The sequence below is a fragment of the Gorilla gorilla genome, chromosome 3 (genome assembly GCF_029281585.2).
Source record: "Gorilla gorilla gorilla isolate KB3781 chromosome 3, NHGRI_mGorGor1-v2.1_pri, whole genome shotgun sequence".
Taxonomy (NCBI): domain Eukaryota; kingdom Metazoa; phylum Chordata; class Mammalia; order Primates; family Hominidae; genus Gorilla; species Gorilla gorilla.
Genome location: NC_073227.2, coordinates 206,703,005 through 206,724,844, shown reverse-complemented (window position 1 = coordinate 206,724,844; position 21,840 = coordinate 206,703,005). Strand labels below are relative to the sequence as shown.

At 43.8% G+C, this 21,840-nt stretch overlaps 1 protein-coding gene across 20 annotated transcripts in view; it reads left to right on the top strand.

The window, feature by feature from the left end:
* Positions 1-21,840, top strand: part of SORBS2 (sorbin and SH3 domain containing 2) — a 226,850-nt gene that overhangs the window by 66,062 nt on the left and 138,948 nt on the right. The window contains exon 3 of one of the 20 annotated variants that reach the window (XM_055384906.2): positions 11,827-11,983. The exons of the other annotated variants lie outside the window; for them this stretch is intronic. The gene's annotated coding sequence lies outside the window, so the exon portion shown is untranslated. The remainder of the gene's footprint in view (positions 1-11,826; positions 11,984-21,840) is intronic. 20 annotated transcript variants of the gene reach the window in all.

Here is a 21,840-nt window from a genome sequence, read left to right as displayed (position 1 = left end):
TTGTTATTCCCTCTATTATTTCTTCTGCTGCTTCCTTTTCTGTAGTTCACAGAGTGGGAGGATATAGTTAGGACTTTGGTGATATCGTTTGCTTCTCTTTCTGTAGAGACAACAAAAATGTGACCAGGAAACATATCTGTGAGGCTGAGGCTGCCTCACTTTTCAGAGAGGCCAAAATGGCAGTAACAGTCGTGGCCAAGAGCAGTCACTGCAGTGATCAGTCACACAGGCTTTCATCCCCACGCAGCCCGAGGGATGTCTTCAAATCGGGGGAGGGGGTAGATAGGCTTAAAAATGAAATATATCCGTTGAAGAAAACTAAAAAGAGAATGCATTTGTCTATTGCTGTTTTGTCTTTTGGCTGTGGAAATAATATTTAAATTTAAATTCTCTCCAAGTATTAATCTAAGTGTTCTACTAAATATAGCTATTAAGTATAGCGTGATTGCTTGCAGTCTAAGGAAATTTGTAATAGGTCGCCATCAAATCAGGATCTGCACCTCCGGTGCACAGGTGCTATGAGGAAGATGTGATGTGAGGTCGGAAGGAGCCCACTGTGGCTTCAGTCCTCCTTGTCTACCTGAGCATAAGTCTGGACCATGATTAATTAATTCTTAATGCAAGTGAAGCAGACATTTTTTTGAGACATCTGTCTAAAAAATATGAACGCCAAAAATTGGAACAGTCCCTGATCTCTCCTTACTTGCGGGAGAATCTGGGAGGTCTAGTTTGTGTTCTTACTGGCCATGTTCAGGTTGGTGCTCCCCTACCACCGGCATGCACTCTTGGATAGGGACACTGCTTCCCTAGTCCCCACTGACAGCACCTGCTCGGGCATCTTTGCAGCATCCCTCTCTCCATCCCTGATTAGTCCCACATCCACCCTCCCCCGCTGCAGTGGAGATGTACTCACTGCCTGTATGCCCACCTACCTCAGAACAAGCCACCTGCATCACACAGGGAGAGCGGCCAGGCACTGTCCATCCCTGAGCCGGCCCACAGGTGTCTTCTGTTTTCTTTACCCTCTCCTTAGCATCAGCTGCCTAACAAAGTCAGCGGGCAGCCAGGGCAAAGAACAGTTTGGGCGACTTCAACATGACTCTCTCTTCTGAGCCCCCGATCCAAAAGAAGGCTCACCCTTAGTGAATGTGCCTTTGCCAAAGGGTCTTCCCTAGGGTGAAGGGGAAAATCATGTTTCACGATTTCAGGGAAGTCTGAATGGTAGGAGCCAGGTTTTCACAGTCTGGTCTTTAATGCATAGTGGCCATTCATTCCATTAGGCTTCTTATGTCATGACATAATTTCATCTCTGAATGTTGGACCATTTGGTGGACTTGGACATTGTCAGTTTACCAAACAGTTTTGAGTTTGTGGAAAGTTCTCATTCTGAGATTCTGAACATTCAAAGATTAATCCGATGTGGCAGGCTCATTAGTGCCACCACCTGCCTGCATGGTTTGCAAGATAACATCACTTCATTGTTTGATTTGAGCTAAAGAAGATTAATGATCTGAACAATGATAATTTATCAATATTCTCCTATGAAATTCAACCAAAACCATAGATTTCCTTTCGTGATGCAGAGTCTAAAATAGTCAATGGACTATTTCTAGCCCAACAGTACACTGTAGACTAGAGTAATATGCTGATTTAGTGAAACAGAAACCTGGATCCAAAACCCACAAAGTACTCTTGGGGACCCTGGAAAAGCCTGCACGGACCTCCTACAGTTCAAGTTCCACATGATTGCAGTAATGCATATAATGGGGTACATTGTTTCAAAACCACCAGCCCACATGTAATCATTGTGTAATTGAATAATTATAATAGCATCCAACCATACGAAATTTTAGGAAGTGAAAATTGGAGATCAAATAACAAAAAAAGAGAGAAGGGAAGGAGGAGGAAGAAGAGGAAAAGGAGGAGGAGGGGGAGAAGAGAAAGGGGGAAGTGGAAGAGGAGGAGGAAAGGAAGGGGGAGAAGGAGGAGGAAGGGGAAGAAAGTGGAAATGGGAGAGGAGGGAAAGGGGAAAGGTGAGGGGGAGAGGAGGAGGAGGGGAGGAAGAAGAAGGAGAAGAAGAAGGAGGAGGAGAAAGAGGAGGAGGAGGAGGAAAGAAAATAGAAGGAGGAGGAGGAAAGAAGATAGAAGAAGAGGAAGAAGGAGGAGGAAGAGGAATAAGAAGAAGAAGGAGAAGAAAGAACCAGAAGAGGAGGAGGAGGAGGAAGAGGAGGAAGAAATCATCTGAATCAGGAGAAGGAGGAGGGGCTCACCATCAGAGTCTTAGTTTGCCCTGTCCTTCCACTCATTTGCTACCTGAACCCTCTCTCATGTAGAATTTGTGGGAGTTGGGGAGGGGAATGCAATGTGACTGAATAGATTTTTGAAGCTAACAGAGTTCTAAACTACTAGGTGAGTACATGGAAAGGAGGTGATAAATCATTGTGTATCACAGTTTTTAGCTCTATGTTTTCATCCTCAGCAATGAAGGACAATGTGGAAGAAGCCATCACGAAACTCAGCCTGGTTTGGGACTGCTTTTGCTTCCGAAGGGCTATTTGTCTGTTCTTCACCATCCCGGGTAGCAACTGGGGAGCAAATTGGGAAATCTGCACAAAATTAATAGCACTGTCAGGAATCAAGCGGGTATGCCAGAGAGAGAGTTGAAAACAGTCTGGGTTCTCATGCTGCACCAAAATTTAGTGAGCTCAAAAGACTTATCAGCAGCAAATTTCCCCTAAGCAGCATGTTGTCAAACTACCCTGCCTCACTAGGATGCCACGTAAAAATAATAAATGGAAATTATTGTAAAAATATAATTTAAAAAGGACAATGTGTCTAATACAGTAGCACTCTGGAACCTCAACCTTACCCCCTTTCTAACCTTGAGATCTAAGGCTTAGATCTAGATTTCTTTCACAGATGGGTGTAAAGGAGATGCCTCTCCAGGAAACCAGCTGGTCCCCACCACGTCCAAAGGGCTGGGAGGTGCATTCGCTGTGCCCGCGGGGCTCTTTAGAGGTTAGGATGGTGCTGACTCATGCTGCAAGTTGTGCAGCTGTGGAGTGTGTCAGATAGGGTGCAGACAGTCTGAACTTCAGAAGCTCGTGTGTCCCAGGTGTGCAAATCCCACATCAAGTAGCACAGGTCAAGGCTTAGGACACGCCCAGAATCTACTGTGTCAGATTCATGAAAGATTTTAGCAAATATTCCTCTTGCCTGACTTTCCTACATTTTCTCTCCTTTTCACTACAGCAAATATATCTTTATTACGATTCTCACCTCATTTAGTTAAAACCTTTGCTGAAAGTTTATTTTTATTGTTACCGTGATAACAGCTAATGGCATGTGAGTGTTTACTGTGTCAAAGGCCCTATGATGTATAGTTTAGGGGGATATCTTATTGGATCCTTGAAGAAAAATGCCCTGGAATGGAAAATCCACAAGGCTGTGGCCTCTTAATCTGTGCTGGACATTTCTGGATCTGTACGTCTGGGCAGTAGTAGGTGCTCGATGGATATTTACTGAAGGAATGAACAAACGGATAGAAGACTAAAAGAACAATCTATGAAGTAGGTGCCTAATTATTCCCATCTTGTGATATGCAAGGTTAAGCAGCCAATCAATGGTGGCGATGAGATTCAAAGCCAGGCAGTCTGTCTGCACAGTCATGCTCCTGGGTGCATATGTTTACTTAAGCCTGTTGTTTTTGCTTTGTTTTGTTTTGTGTTTTAATTCACCACTTGCTTTAGCCCTAAAGTGCCAGCCAACAGGCTTGAAAAATAAGATTCTCAAGGGTTGTTTGAACACTACCCACAAACTGTGTAGCCAGGGCTGGCCCCTGAGAGCTAGAGATTATCGTCTTCATCAGAATTAGCAGAGAAAACAAGCCAGAGAGACAAGTCCAATCAGAAATAATGCAGAGGAGCCAAGATGCCGATTTCAGAGAAAGGCAAGTCAGTGGATGGGGAGGGCCTCCAGCCTTGGCAGGACCAGCAGCTGTATCAAACATGAACTGTTGGGAAATGTAGGTGGTGAGACAAAGTGAGCACAGGTCAGGGTCAGTGAGTGAAGGACCCGTGGGGCGGGAGGCCACGAGCACCCTAATACTTACCTCAAAGGCCAAGCATTTGAGTTGGCTCCCAAAAACCAGCCCAGTGTATGATTTCTGGCTGGGTATGTCCAATGCTATGGACCAGAAGTAAACCAGGTAATTTTTTTAAAATGTATTTTAGTTTATTTTATGTAGACCCTGCTGCTGTGTCCAAGCAGGGCCACAGGAGCAGGAGTATGTGGTAAAAAGTGAGGACAGGCCGGGCGCGGTGGCTCACGCCTGTAATCCCAGCACTTTGGGAGGCCAAGGCGGGCGGATCATTTGAGGTCAAGAGTTTGAGACCAGCCTGGTCAACATGGTGAAACCCCATCTGTACTAAAAATACAAAAATTAGCTCCGGTGACTGAGGCAGGAGAATCTCTTGAACCTGGGAGGTGGAGGTTGCAGTGAGCCGAGATCACGCCGCTGCACTTCAGCCTGGGCGACAGAGCGAGACTCCCTCTCAAAAAAAAAAAAAGAAAGAAAGAAAAGAAAGAAAGAAAAGTGAGGAGAGGGCAGCTCTTGGGCCTGACCTCTGTTCCTAATGCAATTGCAGGACTGAAGAAGAAAAAAGTACTTTTCATGCATGCCCCTCTGTTACTCTCTCTGCCTTTCTTCTACTTGAGTCCTCTTGCCCTTTCGGACATAATGCTAAAGGTTTCTAATGATGCCCCTCTTTACTGTCTTATGTTACATTATGCCTACTTGTGTTCATAGAGTCATATTTAGTCAAGGTACTGACCACAGGTCCTAATTTTGCAAATTTTGGTTAGACTTTCTCGACATATTTTTGGAGTCTGAGTCTATGCCAGAGAATCAGTGCATGCTAGGCTGAGTTGGTGCTGGTTTCAGTTGGTGCTGGGCCAAGTTGGTGCTGGTCCGAGTTAGTGCTGGTTTGAGTTGGTGCTGATCTGAGTTGGTGCTGGGCTGAGTTGGTGCTGGGCTGAGTTAGTGCTGGGCTGAGTTAGTGCTGGGCTGAGTTGGTGCTGGGCTGAGTTGGTGCTGGACTGAGTTAGTGTTGGGCTGAGTTAATGTTGGGCTGAGTTGGTGCTGGGCTGAGTTAGTGTTGGGCTGAGTTAATGTTGGGCTGAGTTGGTGCTGGGCTGAGTTAGTGTTGGGCTGAGTTAATGTTGGGCTGAGCTGCCTATTTTGCATTTGGGGCTCCCAACATTCACTTCCTGCTGCAGCGCAGATTGGATGACCTTCAAGGCTCTATTTCACTGACTTTCAGCTTTCTTGACACCAAAGCCACAGAGCATTCTTGAGTTGGAAATTACCTCTTTGCAAAAGCAAAGAGCACTGTAAAGAACTTGGCCTGCCCACTCCACAGTGATATTCCACAGGCTCAAGTTGCTGTGCCACTTGAATTCTAGCAGTTTAGCTCCCTGCCATTTACGTGCCAGCAGGGATGAATGTCCTGACAGCGTGTGTCCACTGTGCACGTGCTTCCACTTGTCAGCACGGGTGAAGCCCAAGTATGATGTGTAGACAAGACCACCGCTTCTCTCTGCTCCATTCCTGCACAAGCCACACACAGCAGACTTGTATTTCTGTCAAGGGCTCCGGTTTTCCATCATCTATTTTTTATAGCACTGATACTCAACCAGTTGCAGCAAATGAAGGGTATTATTTCTGGTTTGAGGGCATCGCGATGCTGATTTGCCATTCCTAGGAGGCAAACTCACCGTGTTGGGCTCTCTCATTTTACCATGGGAGACCCCGCTCCACAAAACGTAAGTGTTTGGAGATGCTTGATATTTTCACAATGTAAATAACAACTTCCCCATGCATGAGGGGGAAGGGTCATATAATAAGATGGGAGAGGGATGGACATTTTATTAGGTTCGATTTGTGGCAGGGTGACAGTGGGTTGAAGACAAGCAAAATAATTTGCTGTGTCCTTCAGTTTCTTAGTGTATCATTAATCTTTGAGAGAATTTGGGTATATTCTGAAGCAACTTGGTGGCATTTCAGAATCAGTGCCATGTGCTCTTTCTGAAATGTCACATCTCCTCATAGCAATGTGCTCTCCATATAAAGTAAACCTGCATTTTTAGATTTTAAAAAGAGTGATGAAGATTTGGAAACCAGGAAGCGTAGAGGGAACCATTTCTAAAGGACCAGAAGCCCTCACCCTGAACACACACCTCAATACGCACATCCCCTCATGCACCAACAAACACATAGACTTTCAGAATTTCCCTGCAAACTAGCAATAACATCAACTTAGAATGCTTTTCGCTTATAGTAGATTTACTTACAAGGATTAGTTAAATATCAATAATAAATACATGCATTTTAAGTTGCCCAATGTTAAGTTTCAAATCTGTAGCGTATTAATTCCACCAGGCCTTTGGTGGTTTTGCAAGAGTTAATGCCCTACAATTCATTTCTCTATGAATATTTTTCACGTTTTAGGTGTATAGCTATTATTGCTTTTTAAGCCTGTGTTTTGTTTTGCCCTATATTTCCAACTCTAAGACTATTTATTCAGCTTTTTGACTTTGTGAATGTAATTACCATTTTAACTGGTAAAAAAGAAAATACCAGTCCAACCCATACAAATTGCTATTCTTCAGTGTTCCTATGTGACTATGCTTTATCCAGCAGCAAGATCAATAGAACACCAGGGTGGAGACAAGTCAGCTCTCAGCTGCATTATTCACTTGCTATGAACCTTGACAGCTCATTTGCAAGTTCACACTTTTTTGATGCTAGAGTTCTTGAATCCCTGACAGCTGAACCTTCTAACTCCAGCTAACTATGCAAATAGAGAATGGAACCCAGAGGGTCCCCTTGCACTGGTATCATTTCCAACATATTATTTTGGTCAAACACACAAATCAATTCTTCTTGAATGCTTTCTAATAAAAGGAAACAGTATGTGGAGAGTGAAAAAAAGGGAGAATTGAAAGTGTAACAAAATAAGCCTGAACTTTGTGAGAGTCACAAAAAGAATTCAAGGCCTAATATTTAATTAAAATTAATTTAACAAAATTGTATTAAGACTCCTCCCTTAGACCCACTTGGGGAATGTTTCGGATGCTTTTTCTATATAAAGATATGTTTAATCTGATAGAGCAAGTGGAATTTTTATAACCCAGAAAAATTATTTATTCTTAGAAAAGAAAAAATCCTGGACATGTGACCAGATATGGGAAAAAATATTTAGGGGTGACATTTTTTGGCACGAAACAAAAAGAAAATAGTTTTTTTATTAAATACTTGGCAAAGTAGAAAGCTTAAAAATATTTCGAAACTTGCCCGGTTGCAAAACCACACAGCATGTTTTGTTTTTTCTGTTTTGGGGAAAGGAAAATCTCCGGGCTGGGATTGGCTTTATGAATCCCAACACTTCACTTCCCCTGACAGGAATTAGTTAAATCAACTGAAGTCCTGTTGGAATGCCTCGCCTGTCATCTGTTCTGCACAAAAATGAAACACATGGCATTCCAAGAAAATCCCGAAAGCAGCCAGTTTCTCAGAAAATATTTGAATGACCCTGGAAGGTTAATGGCACAATCATTTACACGAAAATTGCTTTAAATGTGGAAAGGGTATTGTTCTAGGGTCAGTAAAGTATATGTGTCATCTCAAAGCTCCACATGAACAGGCTGCCTCGATTGACTTGGAAGTGGAGGCAGATGTTGAGGAAGCCGTGGACAGCACAAAAACGTTCTGTGATTATTGCTTCTTGATGCCGTGGCTTCCCTCTCACTGTTTTCCATCCCGTAGTGTGTCCGTTTCACGAAGCAGTGTGGCTGCCATTGTGAAGGGACTCCTGAGCGTGGCCCACACTGGGGAGCGCCTGTGCCCCTCCGCCTCCTCCCTGGGGCTCCCAAATGTGTTTCTGTAGCTGAGTGGAGGGTGGAAAGGTTTGCTTATTGGCAGGAAACTTCACTGCACTGTTAAAACTGTTTTCCCATTTTACCTCAGAACTCAACATGAGGTCTCGATCTTTAGACGGTGGACAGACCCTGACTTCGTGAAGGTTTTGCATGGTCAATGGGAAAGTCCTTGCCTTCCTCATATCTGCCCACCACGCTGCGGTGCCCATCCCCGCAGAGGCAGCCGCCTTCTCCACGGCTGGCCTGAGACCCTGCTCACGGCCCCACCCCTCGGGTCCCCACCTGGGCTCCCAAAGCAGGGTCTCCGAGCTCTCATGGGTCTCATAGGTTGTCTAGGTTTTGACCAGACGGTATTTTAGGTTTTATGTTTCATGACAGAATTCCCCCTTTCTCCCCACTGCCCACTTTATTTTAATGGAATTTCTTTTGAATTGCACCTGTATTGTCAGCACAGGCCTCCCTAAACGGTACAGCCATCCAGGGAGGGCAATGGTTCCAGTAAAGGAGCAGACACATTCCTGACCCTGATGGAGGAGATGGGAGACCACCTGCTCTCCACACCCCCTGTCCCCAGCCACTTTGCTTTCTCCTGCAGCCAGGCCTGGGCTGCTGCGGTTCTTTTCTATCAAACCTCTTTATACCCCCAACCTGGAACTTGAAAGCAGAGGAAATTCTAAGCAAGATTAACCTCTCCTTCTACCTTGCCTTGAAAACAGTAAGGAAGCAATGCTTTTGGAGCACTTAAATAATTGCTGAAAAGGGAAAAATCGTGGGCAATTCTGACGCCAGTGAACATTGCCAGTTCTTCCTTCAGGCACTGTTCTATAGAGAAGGAGGTTAGAAACTCAGATTCATGGATGTTGCTAAGAGCAACCCGGAACTCAGACATTTTTCACTGTGCTTTACTTGGCATGCCAACTCGAAGGAGAAATATTAGCAATGGGGCACAGGGAGAAACCATGCCAGTAGGTATGGTATTGTTAGGTAAAATGGAGCAGCCTTGCTTGTTTGGGGAACCTTTCAGTCTCCCCAACTATGGACTATCAGGTTCCTGATTTTCCAAGTCCCTGCTGAGGGTGGGATGTTGTGTGGATGATGTCTTTCCCCTCTGCAGTGGTTGTGGCACACACAGACATGTGAACCTTGACCACAGGCTCCACACACCCTGGTGTCATCGGGTGGATTGTGTTCCAGTGGCCCTGAGCCAAGCAAGACCCTAGGAAAGACTCTGGAAAACTGAAGGGGGCTGGATGTCACCCACAGTAAATACCTCGTGCCTGTAACGAAGCAGGCATTGGTTTCATTTAGGAAAGGTATTGTGTCCGAAGCCCCATTTTTAGACTGTTAAAAGTATACAAACAGAAACTAACACCGCCATCATTAACTGACATTGGCTTCAACCTTTCCTGACAATCTGCCTTCTCTTCCTACTTTCTCTGGAGTCTCAGCTCTGCCCAGGAACCTCCAGAATGCCCAGTTCCTTTGTGGTCAGGCTTCTTTTACCTTTGCAGGCCCAGGGCACTCACAGACCAGGCAAGACTTTTAAATGAGAACATCAATTTGCTACTTGCTTTAATCCCACGATTGCCTTAGGTGCAAAGCCCACTTTTTTATTTTAATAGAAGCCCAGGCTTGCACAACACCACCTTCATGAAGATTGGTCATTTCTGAGGATGACAAAACCACAAAGTTTATTGAGATTGCTTCTTCACTGACAGTCTCTAAGCACTTCAGAAGCAATGACAAGGCAAACTCTGTGGGATGATGACAAGGGTCCCTCGCGCTGTGGCAGTGGAGAGTGTGTCTGAGCCAGGCTGTCTGTGGGGAAACCCCACCCCACCCCTGAGACCTGGGTGACTTGGCACCTGTCCACGGCTCTGCTTCTCCATCCACAAATGGGAAATATCACAGGCCCTGCCTTGTGTGGTATTGATATAAGAACTTGGAAAAGAGCTTGCTGTAATAGTAAGCATGGTAGATGTTGGCTGCAATAAATAATTGTGTTGCTGGGAAAAGCAACATTAGGATAATATTAAAAATAAAATTTAAAGATTTTTCTGGGATACGTGTTAATTGCAACTGTTAAATAAGGTAAACTTCATGAAGACATGTATAGAGTTTTAGTTATCTATAGGTAAACTACTTATTTTAATTCATCATGGACTAAGGGGACAAGATTGCACCCACACACACACCCACACACACACACACACACACACACATACACACACACATACACACACACACACCCACACACCCACACACACACACAAACACACACACACACCCCCCCACACACACACACACACATACACACACACAAACACACACACACACACCCACACACACACACACACACACACACAAACGTGCACAGAGTAAATATTTTCATCATATCATCTAGGGATGTCAAATTAACAAAAATTAACATAAAAACATGCATTTTCAATGAGATTATCATCAGATATTATTTATGAACAGCTTAAATAGAATGAAGACTTGGAAGGATTTGGGGGAAGGCTCGCATGTGAGTGTGTGTGTGTGTTTGTGTGTGTGTGTGTTTGCCCTTTTTTCCCTTTGTTTTCAGGATAGTTCTATTTAGAAAAAAAGCTTTCCTACCAAATTTGCAGATATCTGCAAATAATATTCTGCCAAGAAGCAAAAAAAAAAAAATAGTTCACTCTGATTCAATGGAAGCAAATCTCCTAGGATGTCAAAGCAGAGCACATGTTGCTGTTAGAGCACTGACGTATCTGCAGAAACATGCCTTGCTTTTCACCGTGAAATCAGGGCCATCCCTTGAAATAGGTTGATTAGGCAACTGTCTCATGAAGGGATATGAGGACCCCTGACAAGTTCCCACCAGCCCCCAGGCAGCTCCCCACATCCCATGACCCTCTTTTCCTACCTGGTCTCAAATTCCTGCTCATTAGGTCAATCCTGTGTTTTGAAAATGCACAGGCCTTGTATAAAATTTCTTTTAATGTGTCTGAGAGAGGAGTGTGATCCTTTTCTGTCTGCACAGTGTAGAGCCTTAAATGGTCAGATAAGCTGCTGCTGCAGCCGTATAAGTTGTAGAGAGCAGTCCCTGAAAGGGAATTCCAATAGTGAAAAGAGTCTGCAACAGAAGGTTGTTGCCAAATTTAGAGAAAGGATCCTCAAGAGTTGGTGTAATGATCAAGGATGAGGGGGACCTGAAGAGGCTTCCTTGCACCCTGAGTGGTTTCAGGTAGAGGGAAGGCTTTGAAGCCCCAATAGGGAGAAGGCTATGGAGAGAGAGAGCATTTTGGGAGAGCTGACTTTAAAATGCTGGAAATGACTTTGCTTGCCTCTCACCCTTCCTATCTCCCTCCTCTCCCCATCATCCTATGCAGAGTTGGAAAGGACTGGAAAAGCAAGGAAGAGGTGGGAACGGCAGATGCGAAGGATATTAACACTATGGCCTTTGCTGTGCTACACCCTTCCATTCTATTAAAATGCTGACCAGTGGCCACACAGGAAGCTTTGTCAGAGGAATTTTGTATTAAATAGGGGGCAAGGAAAGAGCAACTGAATCAGCAAAACCAACCATGGGGCTGCCAATATCACCCTGCCTGCTTCACCCCCACCTAAAACCAACTCTGGGTAAAACAGCCCCAATTTCCCCTTTTCCATATAATTAGCTAATGGTGACTAATTGTAGTATGTAACAAACTAAAAACAGTAAGTATCCACCCAGTTTCCTTTCCGCAGTGTTTGTCCTGAGAAGTAGGTGGGTATCAAACTGTGTAAAGAAAAGAATATGTGATGATAACGTTGTCCTCAGTTTGATCTCGCCGCTGCTTTGGTTGTTTTGGGGAGTGTGGGGCAGACCCCACCCACCTATTTATTGTGACATTTCTTTTCTAGAGCCAGAATAGGACAGACTCGTATACCATTCTGATCTGGGTGCATTTCTTCAGAAGGTACGCTGTCCTCACGGGAAACCGCCCGCCACTGCCTGGGCTTGGGGCTGATGAGGCCAGGAAGAAACTTAATGCGTGCACTCTAACAAAAAGATTTCCCAGTAAGTTAAGAAAATAAGACGGTGGGCACCAAAGAATATGTGCATGCCCTGACATCTCCTTGACGTTCACTTACGTGCCACTCCCAGCAGCATGTCTGTCTTGAGAGCCTGCACAGACACCCTTGATTTAGGCTGATTGATTTGCAAGAGGCCAGGGGAACATCAGAGGAAATGAGGCCAGGAGAAAGCAAGGATATCAAGAGAACTCGCTTTTTTCTCCCAGAGTGATTGTTTTTGAATTCTTCACTCTGCCTTATTTCAGAGTGGAATAGCACGCCATGGGTCTAAGGAGCATGGCGAGGAAACTGTAACTGATCCCCTTGTCCTAAAGCGCCTTCCTTCATGCTGCTTCTGCCTTCCCATGTAGTGTCTGCCTCTTCTAGAGGATGCCTCTTGGTCACTGATGCTTCACCGGGGACCAGGAACACCCTTATCCCCAAGCACACACCTTGTCTCAGCCCTTCCAAGCCCCTCCAGCCCACCAATGTGCAGTTTCCTGCTTCTCCACCTGGCTCTGCCCAGTGGGGCTCCAGAGAAGCACGGGATGGGCCCTTGCTCCAATGTCACTGTTCGCTGTTTCGGGGCCAGTGGGCGGACCCCCGCTGGCCTGCTGGCTCCCAGGCCTCCTGGCTCTCTCTTTCTGAAATCACCACACTCGAGGGTTATCTGGATTTTACCACCACCATATATCATTCATCTAACTCAGCATGGAGAAACTTACCCAAATCTATCTCCCCAAAAGCAAATTTATTTAGCTCTCTTACCCCTTCAGGTCACACCGGTGCAGTCTTTGGATTGCAGAAGAAGAGACACCTAGAGGCTCTGTTTGAGCCACTGTATCAGTTTCTAGAGCTGCTGCAACAAAGTGCACCCAATTGAGTGGCTTGAAACAACAGAAATCTATTGTCTCACACTCTACGTGGGGGTGTAGAAGTCTGAGATCAAGGTGTCAGCAGGGCCGGGTTGCCTGTGAAGGCTCCAGCAGCGAATCCTTCCTCACTTCTTCCCACTTCTGGTGGTTGCCGGCAGTCCTTGGCTTATGGCAGCATCACCCATCTCTGCCTGCATTGTCTCGCAATGTTCTTTCTATGGATCTGTCTCCAAATCTCTCTCTCCATGTAAGAATACCAGTCATTGGATTTAGGGCTCACTTTTCTCAAGTATGACCTCAATTAACTGGATTACATCTGTAAAGATCCTGTTTCCAAATAAGATCGCTCTCACAGGTACTGGGGCTGAGGAAGGACTTCAACATACCTTTTTGGGGAACACCACTTGCCCGCAATAGCTACTTTTGGATATTGGGTCATCTCTAAGCAAGAAGCAGCTCCAAATTGTCTACTGTAAGCTCAACACACAGCCTTTGGTTCCCAAACCCAGCACTCACCCCTTCCCACATCTGCAGAACTGACCCACTCTGCAGGGGCCCCAGGAGGGGGCCTAATGTCTGTGGGGCAGGACTGACCCATGTGGTCCAGGCTATTTCTGAGTGAAGCCAGAACCCAGAGGACTAATAACCCCTCACAGTCAAACAGGCACTTTGGTCTCCCTGAGAAATCATGAACCTCTAAAACCCTGGAAAATATCTATATGAATATCCAAATAAGCCTGGAACTTACTTTTTCCTGAGTACTGTGATCATGCTTGTAATAGGTGACTCTTCTCTGACACTCTCTCTGTCACACTTTGATGCTCTTCCTATTCACACATGCTATTGAGATTATCTTCCAAGGGAATGAATTTTTCTAAAGCCTGATGTGTCCTCTTGATTGTTCTGACTTTGGAGAGTGACGGAATGCCTGGGAGTTTACTTATTCTCATGCACATAATTGAGAAGATCACCAATCTCCACTGAACTTTCCATCTTCTACAGATGCATTACTTTCAAAAGGAAAGGGTTAACTTCCTCAGTAGTAAATCAGGTTTCACATGTGCATATTTTTCAAAAAAGGAGGTCAGATATTGGAGCACAGACATCAGATTTTGAAATTTATTATCCACAAGTTACAATAATAATTTTGTGATACTCTTGGTCCTCCATCTGCACACTGATTTGATTGTATATCTAGAGTGAGACAGAGAAACAGATATATATATAGATAGATAGAGAGAGAGAGAGAGAGAGAGAGACAGGCAGGGAGGGAGGGAGAGAGACAGGGAGGGAGGGAGGGAGAGAGACAGGCAGGGAGGGAGGGAGAGAGACAGGGAGGGAGGGAGGGAGAGAGATAGGTAGGGAGGGAGACAGACAGGCAGGGAGGGAGGGAGAGAGACAGGGAGGGAAGGAGAGAGGTAGGGAGGGAGAGAGATAGGCAGGGAGGGAGAGAGATAGGTAGGGAGGGAGAGAGATAGGCAGGGAGGGAGAGAGAGAGATAGGTAGGGAGGGAGACAGACAGGCAGGGAGGGAGGGAGAGAGACAGGGAGGGAGGGAGAGAGGTAGGGAGGGAGAGAGATAGGCAGGGAGGGAGAGAGATAGGTAGGGAGGGAGAGAGATAGGCAGGGAGGGAGGGAGAGAGATAGGTAGGGAGGGAGACAGACAGGCAGGGAGGGAGGGAGAGAGACAGGGAGGGAGGGAGAGAGGTAGGGAGGGAGAGAGATAGGCAGGGAGGGAGAGAGATAGGTAGGGAGGGAGAGAGATAGGCAGGGAGGGAGAGAGAGAGATAGGTAGGGAGGGAGAGAGACAGGCAGGGAGGGAGGGAGAGAGACAGGCAGGGAGGGAGGGAGAGAGACAGGCAGGGAGGGAGGGAGAGAGACAGGGAGGGAGGGAGAGAGGTAGGGAGGGAGAGAGACAGGCAGGGAGGGAGGGAGAGAGATAGGTAGGGAGGGAGAGAGACAGGCAGGGAGGGAGGGAGAGAGACAGGCAGGGAGGGAGGGAGAGAGGTAGGGAGGGAGAGAGATAGGCAGGGAGGGAGGGAGAGAGACAGGGAGGGAGAGAGGCAGGGAGGGAGAGAGAGAGATAGGCAGGGAGGGAGGGAGAGGGAAGGAGAGAGATAGGCAGGGAGGGAGGGAGAGAGACAGGCAGGGAGGGAGGGAGGGAGGGGGAGAGAACACTTTCTAAAAGCCAGTGCTTGGTTATTGCATCAGAGAATCTCACTGAAAAAATAAATTCCAAGAGGCTTAGTTAGGTATGGCAGGGCAAAGATATCTTATAAATATTTTGGCAAGTAGAGACAAGAGAAAATGATGCGTGAGGTATTTTCAACAGAAGCCAGTTGAGCTTCCTCATTTGCATGAAGCATCTGAGCTGTTTTCCTAAGTTCCAGTTCCTCCTCCTCAGGTGGGCAGCCTTATAGCCTCTGCATTTGACTCTGTCAAGATGAGACTGTAGTAAAGTGAGCTCTTTGTATCATTGATGAAAGAAAGGATTTAAATTAACCGTTGGGACTGAGTTAAAATAAAATAAAGCTATAAAAAGATCATGGCTGCTTGACCATGAGAAAAACCTAGAAAATAGTCATTTGCATGAGTCATTTGTTCCCCGAGAACAGCATTCTGTTGAATGGTGTCCATGAGGAAGATGCTCAAATACATACCATTGGTTTTTTAAAAAATTATTTCATCAGTAACAATGCAATTTGGGTACAGCCTGATCTGCAGCTACGTCAGGCTGCAGCCTTTTGAGGCTTCACGATGGCTGATACATACTCACCTGTTCCCAGCAGGCAGCCAGGTACCTGGATGTCCAGCTCCAAAGGCAGAGCTGCATTTAACGCCTGGACCTGCCCAAGTCTGTGACCTCTGGGACTCTAGGGGCTGACCTGTTCCCTTGTTCTAGCTCTGGGATAGCCCAGTGCAAACTTACTACTGCAACCCGGTTGTCCCCTCCATGGCCTGCAGCAGTTCACCCAAGGGGTGCCTGAGCATCCTTTCTTGGAGGAACTACAAAGAGACTCGCTCAAGGACTTCCTGTCAGCAGCAGAAAGGCTGAGTCATCAGTATTCTGTTACAGTGCATTGAAAGCAGTGCTGACAGCGGTGCGGCCAGATGGACAATAGTGAGGGCTCCAGGGCTCCAGCTCAGTGCTGCACACAATGGGTGACACCAAAGAAAAACTTTTATTAAAATAATACAGTCTGTAATGAAGAAATTAAATTTTACAAAACTTCAACCCACTCTCCAGATGATTAAATGAATTATTAGGAATATTTCTTTTCCAAAAAAAAAAAAAGAAAGAAAGTATATTGACCTTTTAAAAAAACAAAATTAGAATTACACTGTCCTGGTTTGTACCTTGTACTTGCACGTCATTGTTTGGAGAATATTTTTCCATATCATTAAAACATTCTTTGAAAATGTAAACTTCACAGATCGAGACCATCCTGGCTAACACAGTGAAACCCCGTCTCTACTAAAAATACAAAAAATTAGCCAGGTGCGGTGGCAGGCACCTGTAGTCCCAGCTACTCGGGAGGCTGAGGCAGGAGAATGGCGTGAACCCGGGAGGTGGCGCTTGCAGTGAGCCGAGATAGCTCCACTGCGCTCCAGTCTGGGCGACAGAATGAGACTCCATCTCAAAAAAAAAAAAAAAAAAAGAAAATGTAAACTTCACTAGCTACAGAAGGAATTAGACAGTAAATAAGTAAATTACAATACACCCCAATGACAGAATACAAAACATTGACATCTAATGTTAGAGCCAAAAGTTCTTCTACACTGAGTGTTATATTTTTCTCACTTCCCTGAAAAAAAATTACATAAGTTGTACTGTACAAGAAATGTTTTCTTTTCTCTCTACAAAGTAGATCATGATAATTCTAAACTTAGGCAGAACCATCTGGAATCTGAGTCATTAGACTAAGTAAAAAGAAAAAGAGGAAAAGTAATGAAGCACTCCCCCAGGAAACTGAAGAGCTGTACTAGTCCTTGTCTTTCACAGAGTAGAAATTAGGGAATCTGAGCAAACGTTAGATTGGATGATTTTCTGGAATTAACTGACCTCGAGTACACAGATCCACGTGGCTACACAACTGTGGTCATCACTAGACTGGACAGTGAGGAGTGTTCTCCCCACATCAGCTCCATAAGGACGAAGCAGGCAGAGGAGGCCCTGAGAGTCTAGTTCCCCTTGTTACTTATTCAGAAAATGGAAATACAGATGGAAACCCTGTCTATAGTTCCTTAGAGGGCAGTCCTCTGAAACCGGGGATTTGCTGAGCAGGCCCAGAAAGAGATGAGTAGAAAGTTAATGAAAAAACTAGATTTTCTGTCATTTTAAAATATGCAGACTTAAAAGTTAGTAGCACATTACCCTGAACAAGAGTTTTACTTGTTGAATACCAGTAGAACTTGTACTTCACCAGATAAGGAAATAAAGGAAAGTGGGAAATAAGAAGCAATTTCTATGACTCAGAGATCTGCCCTTCCTGTAGGAAGATGAACAACCGCCATTTATAGAATTCTTATCATGTGCCCATTCACTGTGCTAAATGCATTACATCTATGATTTAATCCTCACAACAACCACTGGCAAATAGGTATTTTGTCATCCTATTTGACAGCTAAGGAAGAAGAGATGGAAGGGCTGACTTCATTCATTCTTCCACTTACTCCCCTCAGAAAACACGCATTTGGCTCCTCGTGTGCACCCAGCACAGTTCCAGGGCTGGAGATGCCGCTGGGAGCAAGGCCATCATCTCTGCCCCTCAGGGAGCAAACGGCACATGCAGCTGGGGTTTGCATCTGGTCTGCCTGGCTCCAAAGCACTGAAACCAAACATAAATGGGCGATTTAATGAGAAACCTGGGAGATGTCACCCTGGGAGAGAAGAAAATAGCATTGCATCTTAATTAATTTTCTCCCTGATCTGAGAATCGCCATGATTAACTTTAGAATTAGGAACGACTCTGATTAAAATAATGAGTGCCCCTGCGCATCCTTTTGTGATGACAGGTGAACACAGAAGGCATTCAGTTAACCAGATTTAGAAACAAGGGCCTGTGGTTTTGCTGCTTCACCAGAAATCATCTTACCGACCACCATGCTTACAAAAAACAAATGGAGAAAGAAGTATTATCAGTTTTCATCCAGAGCATAAGAGATAAGAGCCATCAAGATTACTAGAGCTAGATGGAATGGCAAAGACAGGACCCTAGCAAAATACTTCCAACTGATTCCCATCCAGAAATACAGGGGTTTTTGGGGCAAGCCAAAAGCCTTAATCAACCCTACAGTCAGGTGAAAACATTTGCCTAAGTAACAGACGGTAGAACCAGAGCTTGAAAGCGTGGAGTCCTGGTGAGGTTCTCTCCAGCACGCTACTCAGTGGACTTTCTCGGGGAGCACAGTCACTGTTTTTGCATGAAACCTTCCAGGCTCCATAATGGAAGGGAGAACCTTAGCTGAATCGAGTTCTTGGGCAGGCTGGATAGACCCGCAGACTCAGAAAGCAAGCACTGGGTTTTCACAATAGAAATATGTTTTTGAACATTCTAATAATCACCACAAAAGTTATTCTCCATAAGTTTACTGAAAAAAATCAGTTATAAGAAATTGACCATGTATAGTTTCAAGTGTTTTTCAATGTCTAACTCCTAGTCAAGGATTATACCATAAGGATGGATTTAATCATAAAAGCCAACCATATTCCAGTGAAAGTCATCAAAGAAAACATAAAATCTGTCTGGAGCAGATTCAGGGACAAACATTAATCAGTAACTCAAAACAGTGATTAAGGTGCATTTTTCTGAAGCTTTATTTTTTCTGAACAAGCTGTTTATCTTGATTTATGTTAAAATGTGTAGCAAACCTGGTCGTATCAAAATAAAATAAGCCTAATCATGGGACATTTTTGGAAATCATGCTTTTTGTTACAAAATGGTTTAATAACCTTGATAAATAGGGCTGGTTTCCTAATGAAAGCCTATTTATTTACAGAAGCTTGTTGAAATGAAGTTAATAATGTCTTCAGGCTTTTCTTTTATAATGTAAACATGATCTGATAAAATTTTAATTTGGTAGTCTGATAACAAAGTTATTAACCTGTCACTGATTTCAAAACAATCAAATACATTGAAATAAGATTTGCTAAGTATAAATGCCTGACACAAACGTATAGTTAAAAAGTCAATTACCAAATTTATTGAAATCCTTTTAACTTCTACTCTTATGTGAGTATTGTTACTTTGAAGGTAAATCATTAACAAAATCCATTGACTGCACCTATCTGGTTAGCTGTAATTGTGACCGCATAAGCAATAGGGTCGTTAATACAAACGTGGACAATCCTTAAGAATCTGTCCACTCTTCAGAGGGGATGAGAATTTGCTCTGATGAAACTATTTTGATCACATCAATGTAGGTTGAAGTGAATGACTCGTTTAGTAGCCATGGAAATCACACCAAGCAATACAAAGAGATGAGCACGTGTACTTCCAGATGCTGCTGCTTTTGTGGTGGCGTCTGTCCAGGGCTTCTGATCTGTTCAAAGCGTACTTAACGTCCCTAAATCCAAACTCGCTTGGTTTTGCTCTCCCTTTACACTGTAGTTGATTCTCTGTAATAGCCTCAAGTAAATATAAAACAAGGCAACCCAATACTTTACCCACAGGACCCTATGTTCCTTCCAGAAATGTGTCTCCTATTTAAAGATGCATGCCCAAATGTGCTAAAACAGACCCTCCTCCCAGATGCATCTCCATAGCTTCTATTTCTGAAATCCCTGGTTTATGTCCAGGCTTCCATACTATATTTGTGTCTATTTTTCCTTCATCTGTTTCTATAACTTTCTAATATATTAATATTTATACATTTGTAGAACAAACCGTGTAAGAAAAGAACATCAAGGAAATAAGCAAGCAATATTCTGGTTCATTCAAGCCAAGTCTAGTGGTGTAACAAAATATATATATAATATATTATACATCTAAATATCCGTATGTTTCTGTATATGAGGTTTCCAGAACTATTGTTTGTTAGCTTAAGTAACAGAGCTTATATAAAGTAAGCATTGTAGGTTAAGTATCTTGGGGTAATGGGTCTTTTGAGAAATGGTCCCTGAAAACTTTGGGTATTATTCTATTTAAAGTCAAATTGTACTATTACATTCCTTTGATATTTAACACATATTTATTGCAAGCCTGTTATACATAAGGTACGATGAAAAACACAGATGTGAATAAAGCGTGATCCCTGCCCTCAAGAAAACACCACCATAAATAACATAAAGTAAGACAAGATGAAGTGGCACAGAAAAGGAACTATATTAGTTTAAATGAGTGAGAGGGATTTATGTGGTTTTCATAGGGGACTATTTTGAGATGGACTTCTAAAACTGTGTGTAATTTTAAGAGTAATTAGAGGTAATCTCAACGAATAAAACATCTCACAAAAGATGAATCAAAATCACACCTGCCTCACCACACCAGTCATGGGCTCCTGGAAGGCAGGGATTCTTTTGGATTATCCTGACATTCCTACGACCCAGAAAATATCTGACACAATGTAGGCACCTGGTTAAAATGTGCTGATTAAACTCAAATGAAGGCTAAAACATGAAATGTACAAAAAAAGGAGCAACAAAAAGTTCAGTTTGACTAAAAAACAAAAACCGAGAAGGAAAATAAATTCTTGAAAATTAGGTTAGGATCATGATGTGTTGGGCCTGGTTTAGAATTTATTAATAGATAATGTGAAGTCAGTGTTCCTTTCAAAATATTAGCCTTGCAATTGCAGCTTGGAATTAAAAGGAGAGAGATCAATATTAGGGGGAGAACTAGGGACAGGAGAGCTAATTAAAAGATTATTATGATAATTTATTTGATAAAATAAAATTAAAATGACAGAAATGACAAACCTGAAATTAGTAGCCGTATTAATAAGTACTATATGAACCACAGCAAAAACAAAGATCAAGACGATAATAGCCCACATTGATGACCAATCCCTATGTCCAAGCAGAAAGTTAGAATTTTGATTAATTACTTGGGGTTCTTGCCACACAAAGTCGTTACTCCCAAGTTTATAGGTGAGGAAATTGAAACTCAGAGAGATTAGCTATGTCAAAGAAGCTCTGCTAGAATCTATCTTGGGGTGCTAAATTAGACGGCAAGTATGTTTGACCCACTGGCATAGAGTTCTACACGGTAGGTGGCAGAACCCACATTTAGAAGCTTTCTCAAATGCCGCTTCTCCTTTGAACACGAGTGGGTAGTTAGAATATCCAACAGCAGTGTAATAATTCCAAACAAGAACCTCTGCAGCCTGGCGCTTTTTGCAGGATAATTTCCATCCTTTTGTAACTAATGGATTATAGCAGGCTGTGATGGTTTCTAGCTGTTGACCCAAAAAGGCTGAAGTTCAATATAAATATTAACAGGAGAAATGCTCAAAAATAGATCTGCCTAAATCCCTTTTTGAACTAGTCAAAGATTTACCATAATTGATAAAAGAAAAAAGCCTCTTCATTAAATGATAAACTGGCAACACCGTCTTATGTATGATTCTTTTGTTTTTAAGTACGCTGAGCATGAAAGATATGCAAGGTGCTGAACTAGGAGCAGTGAGAGATAAATGGTGAAAAAGACACTATCCTTAATCTCACAGATGCTGCGGTGAGAGAAACAGACAGTCGTGAAGGAAACTAGTATTTAGCATTGCTCAAGGAAAGTGTTTTGAGAACACAGAAACAAAGAATAATCAACTCAGGAAAAGGAAAATCTTGAAAGATGGGTAGAATTTTGTAAATAAAAAGGTCAGGGAAATTCTACATCCAGATTCGGGAAACAGCATGAGCGTCCATGGTGGATTCCAGGGAGAGCAGATAGGCTGGCAAATTGAGAGAGGTGGCCGAAGACGAGAGTGAAAAAGGAGAATGGAGTCAGGTCATGGGGTGGCCTTGAGGTCACACTAAACTGTTAGAAGTT